Raw genomic sequence first — 23767 nt, 5'->3', positions numbered from 1 at the left:
ACTTTTGAATGAATTACATGCAGTACCAGTTGCACCTCTGCCCGCTGTTGTAATCTCTCAAGCTTCCCATGAGATGGGAAGACCTCCAACTAATGTGATTAATAAAGTTGATTCAAACGATATCGCTTTAATTGGAGGAAGGTCAAGATCTCATACTCCCCCATTTCTTCTTACTTATGAAGTTTTCAAAATTTTTTGGCATAATTGTTTAGTTGATTATGGAGCTTCATCTAATATCTTACTTAAATCGATATGTGCAAAGTTGAACGTTCAACCTCAAAAATCTGCTGTGCGCATAGTGCAGCTGGATTGGTCGCAAGTTGAAGTGATCGGCGAATTAAATCAGGTTACCATAAGACTATCATCTAATCCAAAGGTATGTCAAGTTATCAACATTTTAGCTGTAGATATTCCAGAATTTTATGGCTTAATTATTAGCAGAGATTGGTCAGAAAAACTTCATGGATACTTTGCAACCGATTGGTCGCACATGTGGCTCCCTTATAATGGTAAACCAAATCAGATAAAGGTTGAGCGAGAAAGACATCAGAAATACATAGTAACAGAATTGGAAGGAGAAAATGAACCGGTAGCATACAACAATAATATTATTGGCAACTATTCTGTTGATTCTTTCTTAGGAAATTTTAATGCTCACACTTCACCTTACTTAGAAGATTCTGTTTTATCTCAAGTAGAAAATTTTTCTCAAACAGTTAGTTCTAAATGTATTAATTTTATAGATAGTCCTGTAAATAAATCTTTATTTTGTAAGTTATTTTTTGACGGTTCTCAGTCTAATGAAGGAGCAGGAGCAGGATACGTATTAATCAGTCCAGAGGGAAACAAAAGTATGCTAACTTGTAGACTCGAGTTCGATTGCACCAATAATATTGCAGAATACGAGGCTTTAGTCCAAGGATTATACAAAGCAATCAGATTAGACATTAAATATCTACAAGTCTTTGGAGATTCTGAAATTGTTATCAGACAGGTACAGAATACTATACATTGTCTATCAGGCCATTTAAAGCATTACCAATCTTTAGTACAAGACTTGACTGAACATTTTATAGCATTTAATATTTCATCAATTCCTAGACTCCAGAATGCCAGTGCAGACCTCTTGGCAAACGTAGCTTCCAAGCTCATTCCCTCAGAAGACTATAGCCCTGATAGATTTTCAATCGAATTAATCTTTAGACCCTCTATTCCTGATAACATTACCAATTGGAGAATTTTCAATGATGATCCTGATATTGTAAGCTTCCTCACATCTGAGGGATATTACACCAATCAGATAATTGATGAGGACCAACATGATAGACAATTGCAACAAGATAGCACTAATAATGCTATGCCAAAGTTAGTAGTCAAATTAGAAGACCTATATGATTTGAAAGATCGATTCAAAAGATCTACCAATTCAAAACTTCAAAGTTCAACTACTATGAATTAATAAATCTAGGAACTGATACCAAGCCACAGAATATCAACCTAGGCCTTGGCCTAGCTCCTGAAGAAAAATTAGCGTATGTTCGTCTCTTGAAACAATACAAAAGTGTCTTTGCTTGGAACTACGATGAACTTAAGACTTACGACACTTCTATCATCCAGCATACTATCCCGATGATAAACGATGAAAAACCTGTCCAGCAGAAGCTGAGAAAGATCCATCCCAATCTAGAAAACCAGATCAAATATGAGCTCAATAAGTTATTGAAAGACAAAATCATTTTTCTCGTTCGACATTCTAAATGGGTTTCCAATATGGTTCCCGTTAGAAAGAAGAACGAAGACATTAGAATTTGCATTGCCTTTCGAAATCTTAACAAAGCCTGCCAAAAAGATAATTTTCCTTTGCCTCCTATGGAGAAAATATTGCAGGCAGTTGCAGGATCAGAATTAATGTCCTTCTTGGATGGTTTCTCTGGCTAGAACCAAGTTTTGGTCCATCCTGATGATTAATTAAAGACCACATTCAGAACCAAATGGGGTACTTATGCATATCAAAAAATTCCTTTTGGTCTGATCAATGCTGGTGCTACATTCCAAAGGGCCATGGACATCGCATTTAAGGGATTAGTAAACAAATCAGTAGTAATCTACTTAAATGATATAACTGTATATTCCAAGAAGCGAGGCAATCATCTCAGAGATTTAAAACAGATCTTCCAACGTTGTCAAAGGTATGAAATTTCACTTAACCCAAAAAATTCCTTTTTTGCATTAAGTGAAGGAAAACTTCTTGGATTTATAGTGTCAAAATATGGAATCCATATTGATCCTGACAGAATCAAGGAGATTTCCGAAATACCTTTGCCTCACAACAAGAAAGCTATGCAATCTTTCCTTGGCCAGATTAATTTTGTAAAGAGATTTGTTCCAGATTTTTCAAGAATCGTATCTCCTTTACAAGAAATGATTAAAAAGAACTCAATCTTCAAATGGGGCCAAGACGAATATGAAGCATTCAATTTGATCAAACAAGCGATTGTTAATGCTCCATCTTTAGCAACTCTAAATTTTTCCGATCCTTTCATTTTATATACATTTGCCTCTGATAGATCATATGCTGCGATACTCACTCAAGCAAATCAAGACAAGGCAGAAGCCCCAATTGCTTTTTTCAGTTCAAATCTACAAGGGGCTGAGTTAAATTATTCAGACGTAGAGAAACAAGCTTATGTTGTTTTCAAAGCGATAAAATATTTCAGACCCTTTCTGCTTAAAACCCATACAAAAATCATAGTATCATTTCCAGCGGTAAGAAATCTCTTAGTACAGAAATATGTGGGTGAGAAAAGAGCCAATTGGGTTACCGCATTACAAGAATATGACGTTGAAATTAAACCAGCAAATATTGTAAAAGGTCAAGGCTTTTGCAAAATGCTGGCTGGAGCATCGCTTATTTCCGAAATACCATCTGCAGAGATACAAATGTATGAGGTAAGCCTAAACGATGTTGATTCATTATACGCTGATATCATATTTTATCTAAAGAATGGATATGCCCCTTCAAACCTCGATTATACAAAGAAAAGAGCTCTAAGGTTGAAGGCTAAGCAATATCAGCTCGTGAACGATGTACTTTTTAGGATGAATTATGATTCTGTTCTCCTTAGATGTCTTGAGAAATCTGAAGCTGAAAAGGTGTTGTAGGAACTCCACGATGGACCATAGGTGGACATTATGCTGGAGATGCTACTGCCCATAAAATCCTCCGTGCAGGCTATTACTGGCCCACACTATTCAAAGACGCGCATAGCTACGTAAGGAAATATCAAGTTTGTCAAACTGCTATTGGTAGACAAAAGAAACCATCGTTGCCTTTGCAACCAGTCAACATTGAACAACCTTTTGATCAATGGGCATTGGATATAATAGGTGAGATCGTTCCTCACTCTTCTAAACAACATAGGTATATCCTTACAGCTACAAATTATTTTACTAAATGGGTAGAAGCAGTTCCTCTCAAGATAGCTAATGCCGAACACATCATTGATTTCATAGATTAGTTCATAATCACCAGGTTTGGTTTACCCTATGCTTTAATGTTTGATAATGCATCGTATTTTTTTGGAAATGCTATGACTGAATTTGCACTGAAAAGAGGTTTTAAGCTTAAATACTCTGCCAATTATTACCCACAGGGGAATGGGTTAGCTGAATCTACGAATAAAAACTTAATCAGAATCATTAAGCAAACCTTGACCAAACCCACAAGAATTGGCACAAGTCTTTAATATATGCTTTATGGGTAGACCGAATAACGCAGAAAGCCTCTATTGGCATTCCTCCCTTTAATTTAGTTTATGAGAAAGAAGTGGTTCTTCCAACTCATCTAGCAATTCCCCCTTTGGCCTTAGTTCAATATACTGATGAAGCACCAACTTCTTCCTTACAACTAAGGCAACTGGAAATACTTAAGCTAGAAGAGCAATGAGAACAGGCTAAAATAACTCATGCTCATCACCAAGCATTAGTAAAAGATTCTTTTGATTCAAACATGATATCTAGAAAGGACTTTCAGATGGGAGATCTAGTTTTAAAATGGGATAAGGCTCATGAAGAAAAGGGCAAACATACGAAATTTCAACGAATGTGGCTTGGCCCTTTCCAAATTGTAGAAATCATAGGCCCATCTACTTTTATGTTACAAGATTTAACAGGAAAAAGAGAATCTTGTTAACGAAAATATCCTCAAAAAATACTTTCCATAGGATATCATTCTTCTATTTTTGTAGATTAGTTTTTCCTTAACTTTCATAATAAAACCAGTTGTAAATGGTTACATTTGGAATTTACGAAAAAGACAAGTATTTCTTTTTGATTTTTTTTTTTTTTTCGCTTGTATAAATAGAATTGTTTTAGAAAATTGATCATTATTATTCAAAGATATAGTCAAAGGGCTATAAGCTTGAATATGATATTAGTTTCAACCTTGTAAATTTTGATAAAAAGCGACCTTTAATGAGAATTTGTTTTATATCAGTCAAATGAAAGGTATCAATAACAAAACAAAGATTCTCTGTAGAAAAGCTCTTTTCAAAAACTCTACCATTGTCGTCTAGAGCTATTCTTAAGGAAACAATGACTTCCTCCCCACCTTGGGAATTACGAGCTTCAAGGAATAATCCAACGATACACTTTAACTTAAAGAATAAGAGGTCTCATCACAAGCCGACTTATCATGATCATCGATATTATAGCTTGCTGACTTTGCCAAAACTGCATACCACAACAGAGCAAGGACTCAAAATTGTTGCAATCAAAAGACAAGGGGTCTCATCACCAGCCAACTTGTTCAGCAAAGCTATAAATCAAGTGAGTGGCACTATCATAATTTGGCTACCAAACCAAGGCATTGTTCTTTAAGGATTAAAAGAAAATGAAAGCAATAAGTGTGGATATGGATTTCTCTTTGAAAATTGTACATTTCTCCAAGTAGGATACAGGATCATTGCTGGGTAACATGTAACCTTGTTGAGGCTATAAACGCTTGCTGGCAGCAGAGGCTCTACCTATGACAAATGAGCAAAGTTAAAATTGATTTACAGAGAAGGCTTTGTTTTTATCTTTATAAACCAAGTAGTGACTGATGTAGATACAATGACTAGCTCTAGGAAGTAAATAACCAAAGTTAACATAGAAGAAAAAAACTATCATAGACAGCTAAAAGCATAATGTATTTTATCTTTCCATAATAAAGTTTGATTTTCTAGAATTTTTTTTGTTTTGGAAGTTTAGAAAATTCAAAAGAAAAACAGAGATAACTGGTCCTTCCAAGTGAATCGCCAATTGTTGTGGCCAGCAACAACCCCCCTCCTTATTTAGTTTTATCACTAATACTAAATAAGTGGGGACCCTTATTTAAAAATTAAAAAAATTGACTAATGCTTGTATTTCCTTTTTCAATAAAAATTACTATCATAAACATAGGAGAATACCCTCAAAAAATCTAAAAAGACTTAAGTTTTATGATAAGTTGGAATAAAATCACTCCTTAAAGTGTGTCGCATCGCAAAAAGGGTAATGGATACCTTCCTACAAACGGAATCCTAAAAATGCAAGATCGCAATGTGAAATCACGCACTAAAAACACTCATCGCATCACATGCCTCAAATATCATTTAAAACTGAAATGCCTCAAACTGCCGATATGCGATGGCGCATCTCGCAAATCGCATATCGCAGAAAACACATTGAACGGATAATTAACACACGAAACGATCTACGATACTGCGATCTGCAATATTGCGAGGCAAATCGCAAAATCGCCTTATCGCAGATCTTCAGGGCTTGTTGTTCAAAAAATCTTTTTCCATAAACTGAGGCCCAGTTATGCACATTAATGATAATCAATGAGGTAGTTGGCAATCATTAATGAAATATGGTTTTAATCTTGTCGAAGAGCCATTTCACGTAAGGTGGTATATTTTATATGTTTTCCACATTTAAAATCTTTCCCATCACCTTTTTATTATCATTATTCTCACCTCATTTGTAAACTGCAGGAGCAAAGAGCAGAGAAGTATACATAGCAGTGTTCAGGATATTATGGGAAAGAAGGGTAAAGCTCTGAGTTCTGAAGATAAAGAAATTACGCCCTTATACACAGACACCGCCTAACAAAGGTGCCAGTATTACTACTTGGGAAGGCATGTACAATCTACTCAAGGAAGAAAATCCCAAGATAATGGAGGTTACAACCACTGTAGGCTCACACGGGTCTTCTAAGGCGTCTATTACAGATCTAGCATGTTCGTTCTTGCACAGGATAGCGGCGAGGCCCAAAATTCTTCGATACATGGACATCGTTAAATGGGTACTAGATAATGCTGATATCACTTATAGAGAATTTAAAGCTCAAAACCACGAACTCACAGAGTCATTATTTTCACAAAATTTAAGCTTTATATCCTCTAACAAAAAGCGCGCAAGAGGCGAAAATTGCACCAGGGAAACCCGAATCAAGAAATGGATGCAGTTTCTGATGCAAAACCCCTTGAGATGGAAATCCTCTAATCGCCTAGTGCTAATGGCGCATTGCCAGGCAAAACCCCTCGAGATGGAAAGCTTCTAATCGCTCAGTCGCCTGTAAGCCCAGAAATTTGTAGGAAAAAAGTGCTAAAAGCAAAAGGTAAAACTTGAACTCTAAAACCACTAGTATTTATCAAGAATATTCTCAAGTGGTATGTAGATATCTACTAAATGTACAACATCTACAGACAAGATGGAGACAGAAGGCTCAAGGAAGGGCAGAGTCGATCAAAAGGTTAACCAAGTTGAATTGGGATTCTTACTAGGTGTACTTGGTAAAACCACACATCCAGTGCATGACTCTGAAATGTATCATCAATTCTGCCGAGAAGATGGCGCCAGCACTTGCCGATTCTATTTTTGCAGGATGACTAAAATCAGAAGTCGGCCAGCCAACTCTCCTCAAGCAAATGCTGAACGCTTGCGATTACAAGGAACAGATACACAGATAGTTAGTTACTTTTAGTTTTAGATTCAATTTTAGTTTTAATTTTTCTTTATTTTTGCCTGAAACGAGGACAGTCATTTAAACCACATCCTACATTTTTGTAATAAATTATTTTTAGATTTAGTTAGTAGTATTTAAACCCTTCTCATGCATTTAGAGAAAGGTCCTGAAATTTGTCAAAAACTTGTCCTCAGAACATGCACTTTTTCACCCTCCGAGGAGGTTTTGATGAATGAATGGAACAAGATTTATTGATATCTGCGTTTAATATCTACTACTGATGTTGCACTTTTGTACTCTTAGTGGATGTTGGATTAAGAAGAGATAGATCATTATTGCTTGAAGCTCTTGAGTAGAACCAATTATAAATGGTACTTTTATCTCTTAACTATTTCTGCTTATGTGTTAAGGTGATATTCATGTTCAATTATTTATATATGAATGTGTGAATGCTTGAGTTATCATTTGGCACTTCTATATGGTGATAGCTATTTATTTATGTTTAATATATGAGTAGCTTATTATGTGATATGTTTTTCACAACTGTCTCGTCTAACTTTTTATATGAAATGGTTTATCTTTATTGAATTATTTTCTCATAACAGTTGAATGATATTTATTACCAACTGTTATTTGAAATCATTTTAGATCGCATAACAAAAAGATTACATCCCGGGTCAGTTTAGAATTAGATATTTCTATTTATTAGAATACAATTGCATGTTGTTAGATTAGATTTAGAATAAAAACATTTTACTTAGGAATTATTAGAAAGTAAATATCAATTCTCAACACGCACACACATATATTGGGAAACTGGTCCCATATCTCCAGTCAGACCCACTATACCAAACGAAAAAGGAGCTGCTAACCAAGGTTTAGACCGGGTGGGTATCCCCCTTGTTGTAGACCCGATTTTCGGGGCTTCAACAGTCTGTGAGGGCCATGCTGTGCAAGTAAAACTCTACCATTTTGGCCCTATCCTCTAGTGTACTTTGATCACAAAGATTAATAAACTGCTTGTAGTCCTGAAATAGCATGGTGCCCCTTTGTGCTAGTGTTTTAATATGAAATTGCAGCCATTTTTCTCTGAGGTAAAGAGCATAGGATTTAGCTAGCATCCTACACTGGATGGCCTCCAAGGAGAGGCTGACCATACATGCTAGTTGGTTTTCTCTTTCCTACAACTATCCTCTCAGCCATGCATTTTCGCTCTCGAGTTGATCTCTCATTATTGCTTCTTTTTCCCTTGGTTTAGGGGAATATTCAATCTCAATATGGATTTTTGTTGATATTTTTGGCTTCCCTTGTTTGATTCTTGTGCTCTTTCTTGTTATGAAATATAGAGGGGTTTGCCTCCTTTTCCCTTTTTTCTTGACTGGGGTGTTGAGAGCAGTGAGGGAAGCTGCTGCCTCCCTCTCAGGGGCCTCTGGAGACACCATAGTAGACTCCTCCTTGTGTTCTTCCCCTTTTCAAAGACTTCTTCCTCTTGCTGTTCTTTCTCATCTCCATCAGTTTCTTCCTTCGTTTCCTCCTCTGTTTTAGCATCATCCTCCTCTTCTCCCCCTTCTTCTTCTGCTTCATCATGTTCCTTTGTATTAGTTTATTCTTCATCCATCTCATCCCCTTATAGCTCTGTATCTTCTCCTTCTTGTTTTGCCTCCTCCTTACTGATAGGAGGACTAACATCACAGGTGAGGGTTTTGATGTCAACCTCTGCTGGTAAGTCTAAAAAGATTGACCATGTTATGGGGATCCTGAGGTTTTGGAGGGCATCCTCAATGAGGATCTTGATCAACCCATGTGTAGAGCTGTAACTAGGGTCTCCCACACCGCTAATTATTCTACATTAATAAGTCAATCCAGGAACGTTTTGTTATTACAAGAAGTAGCTCAATCCGAGGCTATTTGTCCGAGTAATGCTTAGTAGTACAGTGTTCAGAAGATCTACAGGAAAACAGATGCTAAGCTGTAACTAAACTAACCCAAAAGATGGAATCACACAAAACAGTTGATCAGTCAAGGGTACAGAAGCAATAACCCATCCCTCTAGAAACTGACTAAAGAAAGGAAACTAGAGCATGGACTTATAGGTCTGGGAGCTAAGCAGCGTCTTGCTGAAGCTCACTACAACCTTAGGCCTTCTCTCACACCAAAACAACAAAGGCAGGTAAATAAATCAGCGGAAAGTAAAATGGAACAGCAAAACAAAAATGGGACAGCAGTAAATGGAACAACAATAATCAAATGGAACAACAATCCTTAATGATTTACGAAACAACAACCATCACCTGTATGTACATGTTCTACACTAATATAGCAATCTGAGAGTATTGAATGATACAACTATGTTTCTAAACAGAATGACGCTACTCTCAAATCCCACAAATATTGTTTCACATAAATCCAATGACAGTAACATTCATACCAGCACTCTGTTACAGAAATGGCTGAATAAAGATACAATTCGACCCTGTGTAAATCCAATTATACAGTGCAGAGTCCTTACATGGAGAAATCATTCATTCATTGATCATAACAGAGCATAGCGTATCACATAAAGAATTCATCAGATTGCTAAGTAATAAAGATAAACAAACCACACACAAATCACCATATAATGATACAAAAGCAAGTGTCCTTCGGAGCCGGGCCCTTAGCTGCCAATGGTACACCGCCTTAGATTACTCCAGACGCAGAGACGGAATAAACACCAAGTCTTTTATATTAATCGCATCCACAAAAGTATAACAAAATCAGGTCTCAGTGAGACTCAATGATTAAAGTTTGTTCTGGAACTGTAAAATTACAAAAACAGTCGTCTTCTTGCTTAATGATGCTGTGCCATTATATAAAAGAAATGACGGAGATATCTAGATAATCAGAGATAAGTAAAGCAGCGATCCCTCAGGATCAAAGATCCTGAGGGATTCGCTAATCGTTCAATCTTTCTTGCGTTCGCCAAGCCGGTATCCTGCATTCTTTTCCTGGAGTATTCATTTCCGATTTTGCTTGATCGTGTCCGCATCCGGTTCCCTACTGGAGGAACAATAGTTATTTTTCCTCTGCTTCTCGCTTTTGGACGGGAACTCCTTGCTTGCACGTCTTCCTGCATAGAAAACATCAATTATTAGCACTTGAGCTTCCTTTGTCTATTTTTGCACATTTTATCAAAATCCTTTATCTTCTTTGAATTCCTAATGCAGAAAAGGTTACAATTATTATTGAAAAACCACTAGATTTCTTGTCAAAAGCATACCTTCCAGGTGCTCCACACACCCCCCTGCTTACCCTGTTTCATGGCCTCATGAAAACATTGTAGTTGACATGCAAGGCGGTGAGAGAATAGGCCAGAGAAGGGATCTCGTGAGGAGGCCGACAACCGTGATGAGCAACTAGATTATCAAAGAACTGATCTATTTGATCTGCAGGCATCTCATACAAGGCCTGATATCCGGGTGCAGGGTGCCAAATAATTGGACTGCGAAATCGATACCCCAACCAGGATGGCCCTGCTTGCAGAATCCGTTCCCCATAAAGGTTCAACCAGCTTGCAGCCAGCTCAAAATTCTCATATTTGAATGGTTCCCTGAGCTGGATGCTTGGACTAGAGGTCCGGTATCGAAATTTTGCAGCATCGAGGGCAAGATCTTTAATAGTCAGGAAATATTCCAGACCATTTCAGATCAAGTCTTCGTGCATGGGTCCTATTATCTCAATGACACCTGGGATCCTCATAAGACTCCTATGCTCTCTCCATAGCGTCATTGGGTCTCTAGGTTCAGCTCGTATCCACAAGTCTAGGCTATTTTCTTGTCTCTGAAAGGTGTTATAAGCTCTGAGCCATTTCAGCTGATTAACCCCAAATGAGATGAAGGCTTCGAATTGTATATCGCCAACAAAAGGGCCAGGATTTAAATCAGTTTCCTTGTCTAGCACAAGGTTGTGCAAGTAAAACTCGCACAATAACCTTTGAACCTTAACCCCATAATGCTTGCAACAGTCTATAAAATCATTAACAGTGTTGATGTGGATAGGTGCTCCTGCCCTAACGGCTTTTATTTTCAATCTCAAATATCTTTCAAGCAAAAATAAAGCATAATTTTTAGCAGGGGCCCTACAAGTCAAAACGTCATTATATAAGGAACACACAGTGTCCATCTGCTTAGCAACACTATCTAATCGACGAGTTACCTTAGCAACCTTTTCTTGTTCCTTCTGCCACCCCTCAAAGGCTTGGCTTTCGGATTGACTAATACTCCGAAGTTGCTGTTGTAATTCTTCGTATTTTTCCCGGGGAATTGCTTGCTCTCTTAGTTGTTCAGCTTCTTATTGGGCTTGCTTCATCATCCTGTGCAAGTTTCTCGTTGGATCCTTTTTCCATTGAGCCGTAGAGGCCGGGAATTTTGCCTGAAACTTTTTATTGCACTGTTTAGAGTTCAGAACCCGAATAACCCCTAAGGGTGGTGCCTCTGTTTGGATCTCCTTATTCTCTTTCTCCTTCTTGACACGAATGAAAGGCTGCTGAGGTCCCTCTGCCATTGGAACATCTTGGTGTTCTTCTCCCTTAATTGGAATGTCAGTTTGTTCTCCAGGGTCAGATGGAACAGCAGTCTGTTCCTCTATGTTATTTGGAACATCACCTTGTTCCTCATTATTATTTGGAACAGCAGACTGTTCCTCGGCAATAGGTCTCCTGATGGGGTTTCGACCAACAAAACGGGTTCTTGTCCTCGGGGTTTTTGCTGTAGTGGCCCTCCTCCTTTTCCTTGTGGTCCTTTGTATTCTCAAATTGGCTTTCAGAATTCGAATTTGCTGCCAGAGCCTGGCTATAGTGCCCAACAACTTCTGCTGTTTCTTTCTTAATTTCTTAATTTCCTTTCCCTCGGTAGAGGGTTTGGCCCTTAAGCCCGCTCCTTCTTCATCTGGGATATCTTCCGGCGTCCTGGGGACAGACTGTCCCTGATTTTTGTCTTCAATTTCATTACCATAACCAGGCAGGTTTTCTTCTCCTGCTTTTTCTGCATGTACTTCCTCGGGTAGTTCTTCCTCTGCGGGACTGTTAGGGATGCCTGCTGTGCTGGAGGGCTGACCATATTCCCCCATATTGGCCAGAACTGCTGCCAATTCCTCCTCACCTACAGGGTCCTGCAACGGGCTACCCCCTGGCTGTGTTATTTCTTCTTCTTGATTGCCCTATTCGGTAACCCTTTCTCCCTCAGAGTGTTCATCTTCTTGGTTGTTATGTTCGGTGGCCATTTCTTCCTCAGAGTGTTCATCTCCTTGATTATTCTATTCGGTTGCCATTTCTTCCTCTTCCGGCTGGCCAGTCCCGGGCCCTGATTGCTCAGCATTTCCTTCGGAGGGTCCTCCTTCTAGTTCTGGAGGTTCGTCCGCAATTTCAATTGGCTGGGCCGTTGTTCCCTGAATTATTTCCAACCTTCCTCATATCCGGGCCAGTGGAGCTGACTTCCTTGGTCTTTCCGGTTGGTCGGGTGTGCCAGCAGGTTCTGTGGGTTCCTCTGGTCGTTCTGGCGTATCGGAAGGTTGTTTCCGTTTTGAAGCGACATGTCTTTCTGCTGCTGACTTCTTGCGTTTCTCTACTCGTTCCGGCGTGCTAGAGGACTGCTCAGGTTTTGGGGGTGGTGCAGCCGATCCTCCTTCGACTATTGCGACCAGTTCCTCCCAAGTGCTTTGCTGTTGGGTGAGACTGTGGCTCACTATCAACCGAATCAGCCCATGGTGGCTAACGACTGCATCTATGTACTGGGCCTTCTTCAGGCTTTGGGCCGCATCATGTAGTAGCGAATTTAAAAGTGCAGGGAGATTTACAGAACATTTTTCTTTTAAAACAGCTAAGAGTTTCAGGTGACGAGGTCTTACCACGTCTTTCCTCCCTTCGCAGGTGATATAACTTTGTACTATCTTCGCTAGCTCGGTCCAGGGTTCCCCTAGTGTTGCCAGCAGAACTCCTTTCCCTTTGACTGTCAAGCTTTGGCCTTCGTCCTGGAAAATTTCCATAGCTTTTTGTAATCTTTCCTTCTTCGGCGTCCATATGGGTCCAGCAGCTGGTAATCATGAGACTTCTGCGATGATATCCTCTGTAACCGCTATCCGCTTTCCTCCTACTATGGAGTAATTTTCCTGCAAATTCTGCAGCAATTCCAACGCCACGGCTTCATTTGATTCTTGCAGGCGGCTGAAGTAATTCAACCATCCTATGTTTTCCAGGATTTTGCGAGCAGCAGCGGAAACTGTCAGCTTGTGAGGTTCGCTTCGGACCGTCTTTCCGCCCATGATTCTACTCAGAAATGGAACAGCAACTGCTTGCGGTGTTTGCGACGCAGAGAGGATGATCGTTGCCAAGTTTTGGAAAAGATCACTGAGCATGCAACAAAAAAAAAAAAAAGATCGTGGATGGCAATTTCCGTAGAGTGGAAGCATTATACCGTTAAACCATGTCATTCCTTCGTACATTATCTCACCCGAATGGTGTGCAACCACGTAATCATGGAGTAATGAGATTACCTCCCCCCCGCGATCTGATAGGCTGTCCCCAGCCGTCAAAGAGAGTAGCAGCAGCTAGTCGGAGGTCCAATCATAAAGTACAGCATATGAAATAATGCCATGTTTTAGAAAAACAATGAAATGCCGAAACTGAGGCAAAAAGGTAGATCGCGTTTTATATAAGAGCCTGCGTGATATAATGAGGAGCTAGGGGATGGGACGTCTGTCAAGCGTACGAAGTCTCCAGTGGTCACCGTCAGTTTCGTTGCCATGATTGGTGGTAATAAATATTCATGCAATATATACATCGGGTGTGACATATGATCTTTGCAAAGGATAAGAGACAGAAAAATTTAATATCATACCTGTTGGTGTAATTATTACGACTTCTATGCCATTAACAGAGCTCTGTTGCCAACAGGTGTTCATAACCTTGGCAGAGTTGTTTATTTCACCCTCCGGAACCATGATCCTTTGTGTATATTCTGAAGAGTGCTTTGTCAAAATGCAGGCCATTATGCTGGCTTGGTGACCAGATAGTCATAATGCCATTCACAAGGTAGGCGCGAAACGTGGTCAGGCCGGCTCGCGATGAGACCCCCTGTTCCAAGGTTTGCTTGTTAATTTACGTTCGGACCATATCCCTGGTGTGGTGGCCGTTATGGGAATGCCACTTCGCTTCCATCCTTATGATCATGGTAGGCCGGCTCTTAATGAGACCCCCTATCCTGCATTTGACAGTTTTCATATTTTGTTTTTGTTTTCTTTTGCAGAGCACCTCTCTTGTTTATTTTCACATAAGGGTGGTTCCGCACTCCTTAAGAGCAGGGAATGGTGGAAGAAGTCTTATGATCCCAACAGATAGATATAAATTGTTCGTTCTTACTCCTAAGTAATGATCAAGAAAGATTTTTAGGGGAATCGTCATGATAAAGATCACCAATGACAATGGTACCGGTAAATGACAATGACAGCGAAGATGAAAAGTTCACGTCCCTCCTCTTGTCCTCTTATACATACTGGCTTCATAGTGATAGCGATTTATGATGTGCTGATTTCGGTATATCATGGTTTATGTTCACCGCATAAGTTCATTGCTGTATCTACAAGATTGAGGAGAACATGGGGGCAAAGCATCCTCCATAAGGGCAAAAACATGTCGATGGCATTCCTGAGAGAAGAATTCATTCGTAGGATACCATTTCTTTGAGAGGAACAACGGAAAATCGCAAATGCTGTTCCTTTTGAGAAAGGAACAGCAAAGACACTCAAATGCTGTTCCTTTTGAAAAGGAACAACAGAATCACACAGGTGCTGTTCCTTTTCGCAAAGGAACAACAAAAACACACAAGTGCTGTTCCTTTTCGCAAAGGAACAGCAGAAACACACAAGTGCTGTTCCTTTTCGCAAAGGAACAGCAGAAACACACAAGTGCTGTTCCTTTTCGCAAAGGAACAGCAGAAACACACAAGTGCTGTTCCTTTTCGCAAAGGAACAGCAGAAACACACAAGTGCTGTTCCTTTTCACAAAGGAACAGCAGAAACACACAAGTGCTGTTCCTTTTCGCAAAGGAACAGCAGAAACACACAAGTGTTGTTCCTTTTCGCAAAGGAACAGCAGAAACACACAAGTGCTGTTCCTTTTCGCAAAGGAACAACAGAAACACACAAGTGCTGTTCCTTTTCGCAAAGGAACAACATAAACACACAAATGCTGTTCCTTTTTGCAAAGGAACAACAGAAACTCGCAAAGGCTGTTCCTTTTGAAAAGGAACAGCAAAATCACACAAGTGCTGTCCATTTTCGCAAAAGAACAGTAAAAAGCACAAGTGCTGTTCCTTTTCGCAAAGGAACAGCAAAAACACACCAGTGCTATTCCTTTTCGCAAAGGAACAGCAAAATCTCACAAGTGCTGTTCCTTTTCGCAAAGGAACAGCAAAAAGCACAAGCGCTGCTCCTTTTGCAGAGGAACAACAAAAACACTTGGAATACAAGCAAAAAATCAAGAAAACATATATACAAGATGTTATGTACAAGTTATAAAAATGAATTTCTTAAATTATAGGTGAGGAAGATTTCGCTTCCTCTCCTAGGATTTCCATATCAGTATCTTGTCATAGCTGCTGACAGAAGGATTCCCGAGTGAGTGGCTTTCGATAAAGGTGGACTCAGTGGCTATTTACTTTGAATGCATATCCAGAACCGTCAATTGTGATCAGGGTAAGAGTCCCATTGTCATGTACCTTCTGGATTTCATATGGTCCTAACCATCGAGTCTGGAGTTTCCCCGGGAAGTCTTGAAATCGAGAGTCGTATAACAGAGCCTAGTCTCCTTCATGAAAGACTTTATTCTTGATAAGTGCATCATGCCATTTAGCTCGCTGCTGTTGAATCAATGCTGTATTTTGTAATGCAGAGAGCCTGATTTCGTCCAATTCATTAATCTGCTGTAATCGATTGATTTGTGCCTCACTCAGATCTAGGCCGACTTCCTGTGCAGTTCATAGCGTTCGGATTTCGAATTCTATGGGGAAAATTGGCCGCTTTCCAAACACTAATTGATAAGGTGAATAGCCTGTAGTACTTCTCCATGTGGTTCTGTAGGCCCACAGTGCCTCGGGTAGTCGAATGGCCCAATCACGCCTATGCGATGCAATGGTCTTTGTTAAAATTGATTCTATTACCTTATTGCTACTTTCTACTTGCCCATTTGCCTGCGGATGGTATGGGGTAGTGATCTTATGTTGGACATGATAATTGTTAAGTGTTGTAGCTAATTTATTTCCAACAAATTGTGGTCCACCATCGGTGATTAGTTCTCTCGGAAGTCCATAACGTACAAACAAATGGAACAAGAATTGTATCATAGAGTCTTCTGTAGCCCTAGGTAATGATTCGGCCTCGACCCATTTAGTAACATAGTCTGTCGCCACCAGAATGTATGTCCTCTGATTTGATGGTGGATTAATGGGCCCAACGAAGTCCAGAGCCCATCGTTCAAATGGCTCAATGACCAATTGTGGTCTCAGAGGCATTTCATCGGCTTGGCCAGGTCTTCCTGCTCACTGGCAGCTGTCACAGGCTTGTGCAAATTTTTTCGCATCCTTGAAAATTGTAGGCCAATAGTATCTCGTCTGCAATACTTTATGTGCTGTTCGTTTTTCAGCGAAATGTCCCCCGCATGGGCCGTCATGGCAAGCCTTTAGAATGTCGAAGATTTCGTCTTCTCGAATACACCTTTTGATTTGCATGTCTGCCCCTGTATGGAACAAATGGCCTCCAATCCACGAAAACCGAGTGCTCTTCTGAACAATCTGCTTGCGTTCCTGAGGGGTTAAGTGTTTTGGTAGCTTACCGACTGCAAGGTAATTGGCGACATCAGCATACCAGGGTGTTTGAACAGCAACAACAAACATGTGCTCGTCAGGAAATTGATCTTCCACTGTTGCTGTTTCAATTGCTTTCGGTATTCGTGAGAGGAAATCAGCTACAGGGTTCTCCTTGTCAGGTCGATCCTTGATTGTGATGTCGAACTCTTGCAATAAGATCAACCATCTCGTTATTCTAGCTTTTGTAACAAGTTTATTTGCCAAATATTTGATAGCAGAATGATCTGTATATAACACAACGGGATAGGCTGTGATATAATGTCTAAATTTGTTAACAGCATGTATTACAGCCAGGAATTCCTTTTCAGTAACAGTATAATTGAGTTCGGCAGAGGATAAATTTTTGCTGATATAGTAGATAGCATATGGTCTCTTATCCTCTTCTTGCCCTAGAACTGCACCAATTGCTGTATCCGAGGTGTCAGATGAGATTTGGAATGGCAAATTCCAGTTGGGTCCTCGAAGGACTGGGGCTGTTGATAGAAGCTTCTTCAATTCCTTAAAAGCCTGGTCGCATTTTTCTGTCCACAAGAAATCAACATTGCCAGTTAAAGCATATAGAGGTGCAGCAATATATGAGTAATGTTCTATAAATCGTCTGTAATACCCAGAAAATCCAAGAAAACTGTGTACCTCCGTTTGAGTAGTGGGGGTAGGAATAAGCAAAAGAATCTGGATTTTAGCCGGGTCTACCTGGATGCCAGCTGCTGAGATATAGTGCCCTAGAATGAGCCCTTCTGTCATCATCATGTAACATTTTTCGTGGCTCAGACAAAGTCTGGTAGCGATACAACGTTGGAGGACTTTTTCCAGGGTATCTAGAGCTGGGTCAAAATCATCTCCGTATGGTGTAAAGTCATCCATATACACTTCAAGTCCGTCATTTATTAGATCTGCGAAGATACTAAGGACAACCCTTTGGAATGTAGCAGGGGCATTACATAGGCCGAAGGGCAAAACTCGATAGGCAAACGTTCCCCAAGGGCAAGTAAAGGTAGTTTTATCCTGGTCTTCAGGGGCGATTTGGATTTGGTTATATCCGCTGAAGCCGTCCAGGAAAGAAAAGAATTTCTTTCCCGCCAAAGTGTCCAGTACTTGATCTATAAACGGGAGGGGGAAGTGATCTTTCTGCGTGGCTTTATTTAACTCCCTGTAATCTACGCAAATCCTCCATTTTCCATTTTTCTTGGGTACCACCACCAAGGGAGAGACCCATTTACTGTCGGAGATGGGATAGATAAAATTAACATCTAAAAGTTTATGAAGTTCGGCTTTTACTACCTCTTTTAGATGGGGGTTAAGTCTTCTTTGCGGCTGACGAACATGTCTTGCATCTTTTTCTATGTAGATGTGGTGGGTGCATAATTGGGGATCGATCCCTTTCATGTCAGGGTAATCCCACGCAAATGCTCCTTGATATTTTCGTAACAGATTTACAAGCTTTGTTTCTTGGTCTGGTGTAAGGTTGACGTTGATATTTAGGGCCTTACCAGGTTCAATTTCCACTACTTTACTATTGGCAACAACAGTCACTGGTATTGTTTGGTCATGTGCGTCTTTCAAAGGGTCTTCCTCTAGCTCACTATCAAATGCTGCCTCTATCATAAAACACTGTGTGTGAGATCTGGATTCAGTTTGACTAATGAAGTTATTGATGGCATCATCTTCTATTTGATCTTTAAAATCTAAAGCCTTCTGTATAGTCAATGGGGATCTGATATTTTTAGTAAGGTATGACATAGGATACTGATTGGTTTTGATCATTGGCGGGCTTGGCTGTGTTGGAGGATATAGAACTAGATTTTTAACATCTGGTCCTTTAGTTATAGTCATGTTTCCCTGCCGGCAACCAATGTAGGCATCGACAGTAGCAAGCCAAGGTCTTCCTAGTATTAGCGGATGTCCATCCAGTCGGGTTTTTGGATTAATTATCAGGAAATCAGTTGGATATTCCCAGGAGTCTACATAAACCATGACATCATATAGAGTGCCTTCAGGTCGAACTACAGATCGATCTGCCAATTCTAGCAAAGTAGAAGTAGGTTCTACTAATGTGATGCCAAGTTTTTGGCAGGTAGAGGTTGTCAAAATATTGATTGCAGCTCCTAATCAACTAAAGCATTAGTCAGGGTTTGGCCATAGATTTGGACAGTTACAATTGGATTTCCGGGATCTTCGTATTTGATAGGTGTCTCTTTCCCTGATAATAAGTCAGATAAGGTGCCGACTACTTGGACTCTTGGGTTAGTGGTTATATTCCTCCTTGATTTTTTTATGCACAATTCTTTTATAGTTTTTGCGTATATAGGAATAACTTGAATAGCTTGGAGGAATGGAATTTTTATGTACAAGTTTTGTAACTCTCCCAGAATGTCAAAGTCTGGATGTTGTACTGGTCGTGGTATGACTAATCGTTCCGGGAAAGGAGGAGAGGATGTATTTTCTTGTTGATGGGTCTGTTCTTTATTTACACCCTCTTGTTGTGGTGGTTGTTCTATTGGTAACTGATCTTCAATGTGAACTGTTTTGTCTCCCTCTGTTTCTATAATACGTCCAGATCGTAACTGAAGGTCATTGCACTCCCTTAGGTCAGGTCCAGTTTCTGATGTTTCTATAATTTGGAGGGATTGGACTGGTCTATTATTAGGATTGGGATTGGGTTGGGCTGGGAGTTGCGGCCTCAGATTAGACTGGGGGTTTTGTTGTAAGGCTGGCATAGTCGGTTGAGGGAGTGGAATAGTTCCTGTTGACTGATATGTCGATCTTGGCCAATTTGTCTGCCAGGGTGAGCCTTGTGAGGTAGGGGGAATCCATTGTGGAGGGTATGAGTTATTCTGCCAATATGGTGGGGTGTAAGGAAAATTTGGCCATCCGAATTGGCTTGTCTGATTCATCCATGGATTCGGAGAAGGAAACGGCTGTGATGACCAATTCGGAACTGGGGGTGTAGATTGGTTTTTCCACATACCATATTGCTGAGCATTATATTGCGGAGGCTGGAAAGAAGAAGTTGGGTCCGAAAACATACCAGATTGCCTAGGTTGCCATTGGCGACGTTGGTTAACAAAGTATGCTGGTTCTGATTCTTCTTCTGCTTCCTTGTATACTGCCTTCAATCCAGGAAGTGAGGGGCAACTCTCAGTAAGGTGGTCTTTCGTATAGATAGCACATGTTTGAACTGTATCTAGCAGACATTCCTTGTGGCTGTGTTTTCTTCTGCATCGGGGGCAGAAAATTGCCAGATTTTTCTCCTCCTCCATTTGCTTTTGTTTAGCCTGCACAATATCAAGCTGAGTAGTTAATGTTCCCAGAATATTAGTTTTAAAATTTTCTAATAAATTCCCTAGTTCTACACGTGTTACCCCTTCTGTTGATATTTTGTTGTCTTTAACAAACCTATCATATTCTGTTGATTTTATCCTTGTGCTACCTCTTGAACTCCTGATGCATAAATTAATGATATCAGCAAAATTCTCTTGGTAAATATCCCCTTTTCCCATGATATTCAATGTTTCAATCCACTGCTCTTTCATTCCTCTAATCAATGCAGTTTTCAACACATTATCGGGCAGAGGTAGTGATGCATAGGGGGATCTCTGTAAATTATACTGGAAGCGTTCTACGTATTCTTCTAAAGTTTCATTTGGTCTGGCTGTCATTTGGAAAATTTCATCTTTTATCTCTCTCGACCTACAATAATCCTGATAATTTTTTAGAAAGGATTCTTTCATTTGCTCCCAATTGTTTATGACTCCACCACCTAAACCCATGAACCATCTCAGAGCTGCTCCTTTTAAAGTGGAGGGGAACAGCTTTAATTTCTGGGGGTCAGTGGTGTAATCGTACCCTCTACATAGCACATCGAATTCAAATAAAAATGCATCGAGGTCTTCTGATGTAAGTCCATGAAACGTCGGGATGTGTTGAAGAGGTATTGCTTTCATGGGTGCATTTGCAGCAGAATCTAATATAGGATATTGCAATGTAGAAGTTTGAGTATTTGGCTGATTCTGCGCCATTGGATCAAATATGTGCCAATATCCTTCCGGAATTTCTAGGAGGGTATTCCTAGGTTGAGAAGGGACGGCCTTGGCAGGAACTGTTTTAATGACACTTCCCTTATCTGGGATTTCTATCTGAGGGAATGGGGTGCCTTCAATGTTAACCTTGGCCGCGCTCCCCCTATCTGGGCTGTTTAACAATTGGATTATCCTAGAAGGAGACCTTGGTTCCTCTATTTCCCCTGTTTCCCCTTCTCCTTCACAAAGATTGCTTAAATTCCCTTCTTGTAGCCGTTCTGACACAGAATTTTCAATTTCTTGGAAGTTCTGTTCATCAGTCTGACTATGCACCTCAGCGTAGGCTCCAGATGGTGATGCTGTAGCCTGAAGGGAACTAGTAGGCTGCTTAGAATGAATCTTTCTGAGGCCTACTGACGGCTGAGATTCAGTTTTCTTATAGATTTCGTCTATGAAGGTTGTTCGGCCAAGGGTCACCGGTCCTTTGGCTTTTTCAGGTTTGACTGGAGGTTTGATATTCTTTTCTAGCTTTTTCTGCTTAGTCATGCACTCTAAAAACTACTAAATCCTATTCAACCAGCAATTCTGCTAAGAGAGCGGACGGTGGAGCAGGGCCTTTACATGCTTCGTACGCAGGTTCTTACCTTCCGTTTTTAAAATCCAACTCCCCCCTAGCAGATTTTGCGCACTACTCTGTAAAGGGCAAATGGCTATACTCCTTCCCCGGCAACGGCGCCAAAATGTAGAGCTGTAACTAGGGTCTCCCACACCGCTAATTATTCTACATTAATAAGTCAATCCGGGAACGTTTTGTTATTACAAGAAGTAGTTCAATCCGAGGCTATTTGTCCGAGTAATGCTTAGTAGTACAGTGTTCAGAAGATCTACAGGAAAACAGATGCTAAGCTGTAACTAAACTAACCCAAAAGATGGAATCACACAAAACAGTTGATCAGTCAAGGGTACGAAAGCAATAACCCATCCCTCTAGAAACTGACTAAAGAAAGGAAACTAGAGCATGGACTTATAGGTCTGGGAGCTAAGAAGCGTCTTGCTAAAGCTCACTACAGCCTTAGGCCTTCTCTCACACCAAAACAACAAAGGCAGGTAAATAAATCAGCGGAAAGTAAAATGGAACAGCAAAACAGAAATGGGACAGCAGTAAATGGAACAGCAATAAAATGGAACAGCAATAATCAAATGGAACAACAATCCTTAATGATTTACGAAACAACAACCATCACCTGTATGTACATGTTCTACACTAATATAGCAATCTGAGAGTATTGAATGATACAACTATGTTTCTAAACAGAATGACGCTACTCTCAAATCCCGCAAATATTGTTTCACATAAATCCAATGACAGTAACATTCATACCAGCACTCTGTTACAGAAATGGCTGAATAAAGATACAATTCGACCCTGTGTACATCCAATTATACAGTGCAGAGTCCTTACATGGAGAAATCATTCATTCATTGATCATAACAGAGCATAGTGTATCACATAAAGAATTCATCAGATTGCTAAATAATAAAGATAAACAAACCACACACAAATCACCATATAATGATACAAAAGCAAGTGTCCTTCGGAGCCGGGCCCTTAGCTGCCAATGGTACACCACCTTAGATTACTCCAGACGCAGAGAAGGAATAAACACCAAGTCTTTTATATTAATCGCATCCACAAAAGTATAACAAAATCAGGTCTCAGTGAGACTCAATGATTAAAGTTTGTTCTGGAACTGTAAAATTACAAAAACAGTCGTCTTCTTGCTTAATGATGTTGTGCCATTATATAAAAGAAATGACGGAGATATATAGATAATCAGAGATAAGTAAAGCAGTGATCCCTCAGGATCAAATATCCTAAGGGATTCGCTAATCGTTCAATCTTTCTTGCGTTCGCCGAGCCGGTATCCCACATTCTTTTCCTGGACTATTCAATTCCGATTTTGCTTGATCGTGTCCGCATCCGGTTCCCTACTGGAGGAACAACAATTATTTTTTCTCTGCTTCTCGCTTTTGGACGGGAACTCCTTGCTTGCACGTCTTCCTACATAGAAAACGTCAATTATTAGCACTTGAGCTTCCTTTGTCTATTTTTGCACATTTTTATCAAAATCCTTTATCTTCTTTGAATTCCTAATGCAGAAAAGGTTACAATTATTATTGAAAAACCACTAGATTGCTTGTCAAAAGCATACCTTCCAGGTGCTCCACACCATGCTGAGCCAATTGTTGGGAATTCCCTTCCTTTACTTTGTTGCTGGAGTCTATGAGTGATTGCATCAAGAAATAGGGTATGATGAGTCTTTGGTGAACTAGTGTTTCTACCCCAAATATTAATTCTTCAAGCATCCTAAAATGGTAGCCATAAACAACGTTGTATCTACCCTCACATGAGATATATTTGATGAGTTGGTAACCTACCTCATTCCATGGGTATGGCAGGCTGTCCTCTGTGGGTTCTTCACCTTCTAAAAATAATTTCCTTTTTGCCACTTGACTTTCTACTTTGTCTTCTTTTCTCCATGGAATTCCTAGGGGAAGTGTGGTGACCCTACTGATGAGCTCTGGGGTGAGATCTATAGTGATCCCTCTAACTATAATAGTGGCATGGATTCTTCTGTGTGGAGTGAGGGAATGAGAAAATTCATGATCCACCTCATCATCATACCCTATCAATTTTTCGAAAAATCTCATCCATTGGTTCCTTATAAAGATTTCAAGCACTTGGGGGTGTTGTTGTATCCTCACAGTGTTTGTGGGTTCTCTCCTATTAAACCCTCTTGTTATCTTGCTTGTGAGGCTTGAGGAGGAAATGAGAGGTTTGACACAAGAATTTTAAATTT

The sequence above is a fragment of the Pinus tabuliformis genome, chromosome 6 (genome assembly GCF_031772625.1).
Source record: "Pinus tabuliformis cultivar Carrire ecotype Pingquan chromosome 6, CPIR1, whole genome shotgun sequence".
Classification (NCBI taxonomy): domain Eukaryota; kingdom Viridiplantae; phylum Streptophyta; class Pinopsida; order Pinales; family Pinaceae; genus Pinus; species Pinus tabuliformis.
Note: the sequence above shows the minus strand (reverse complement) of the source record.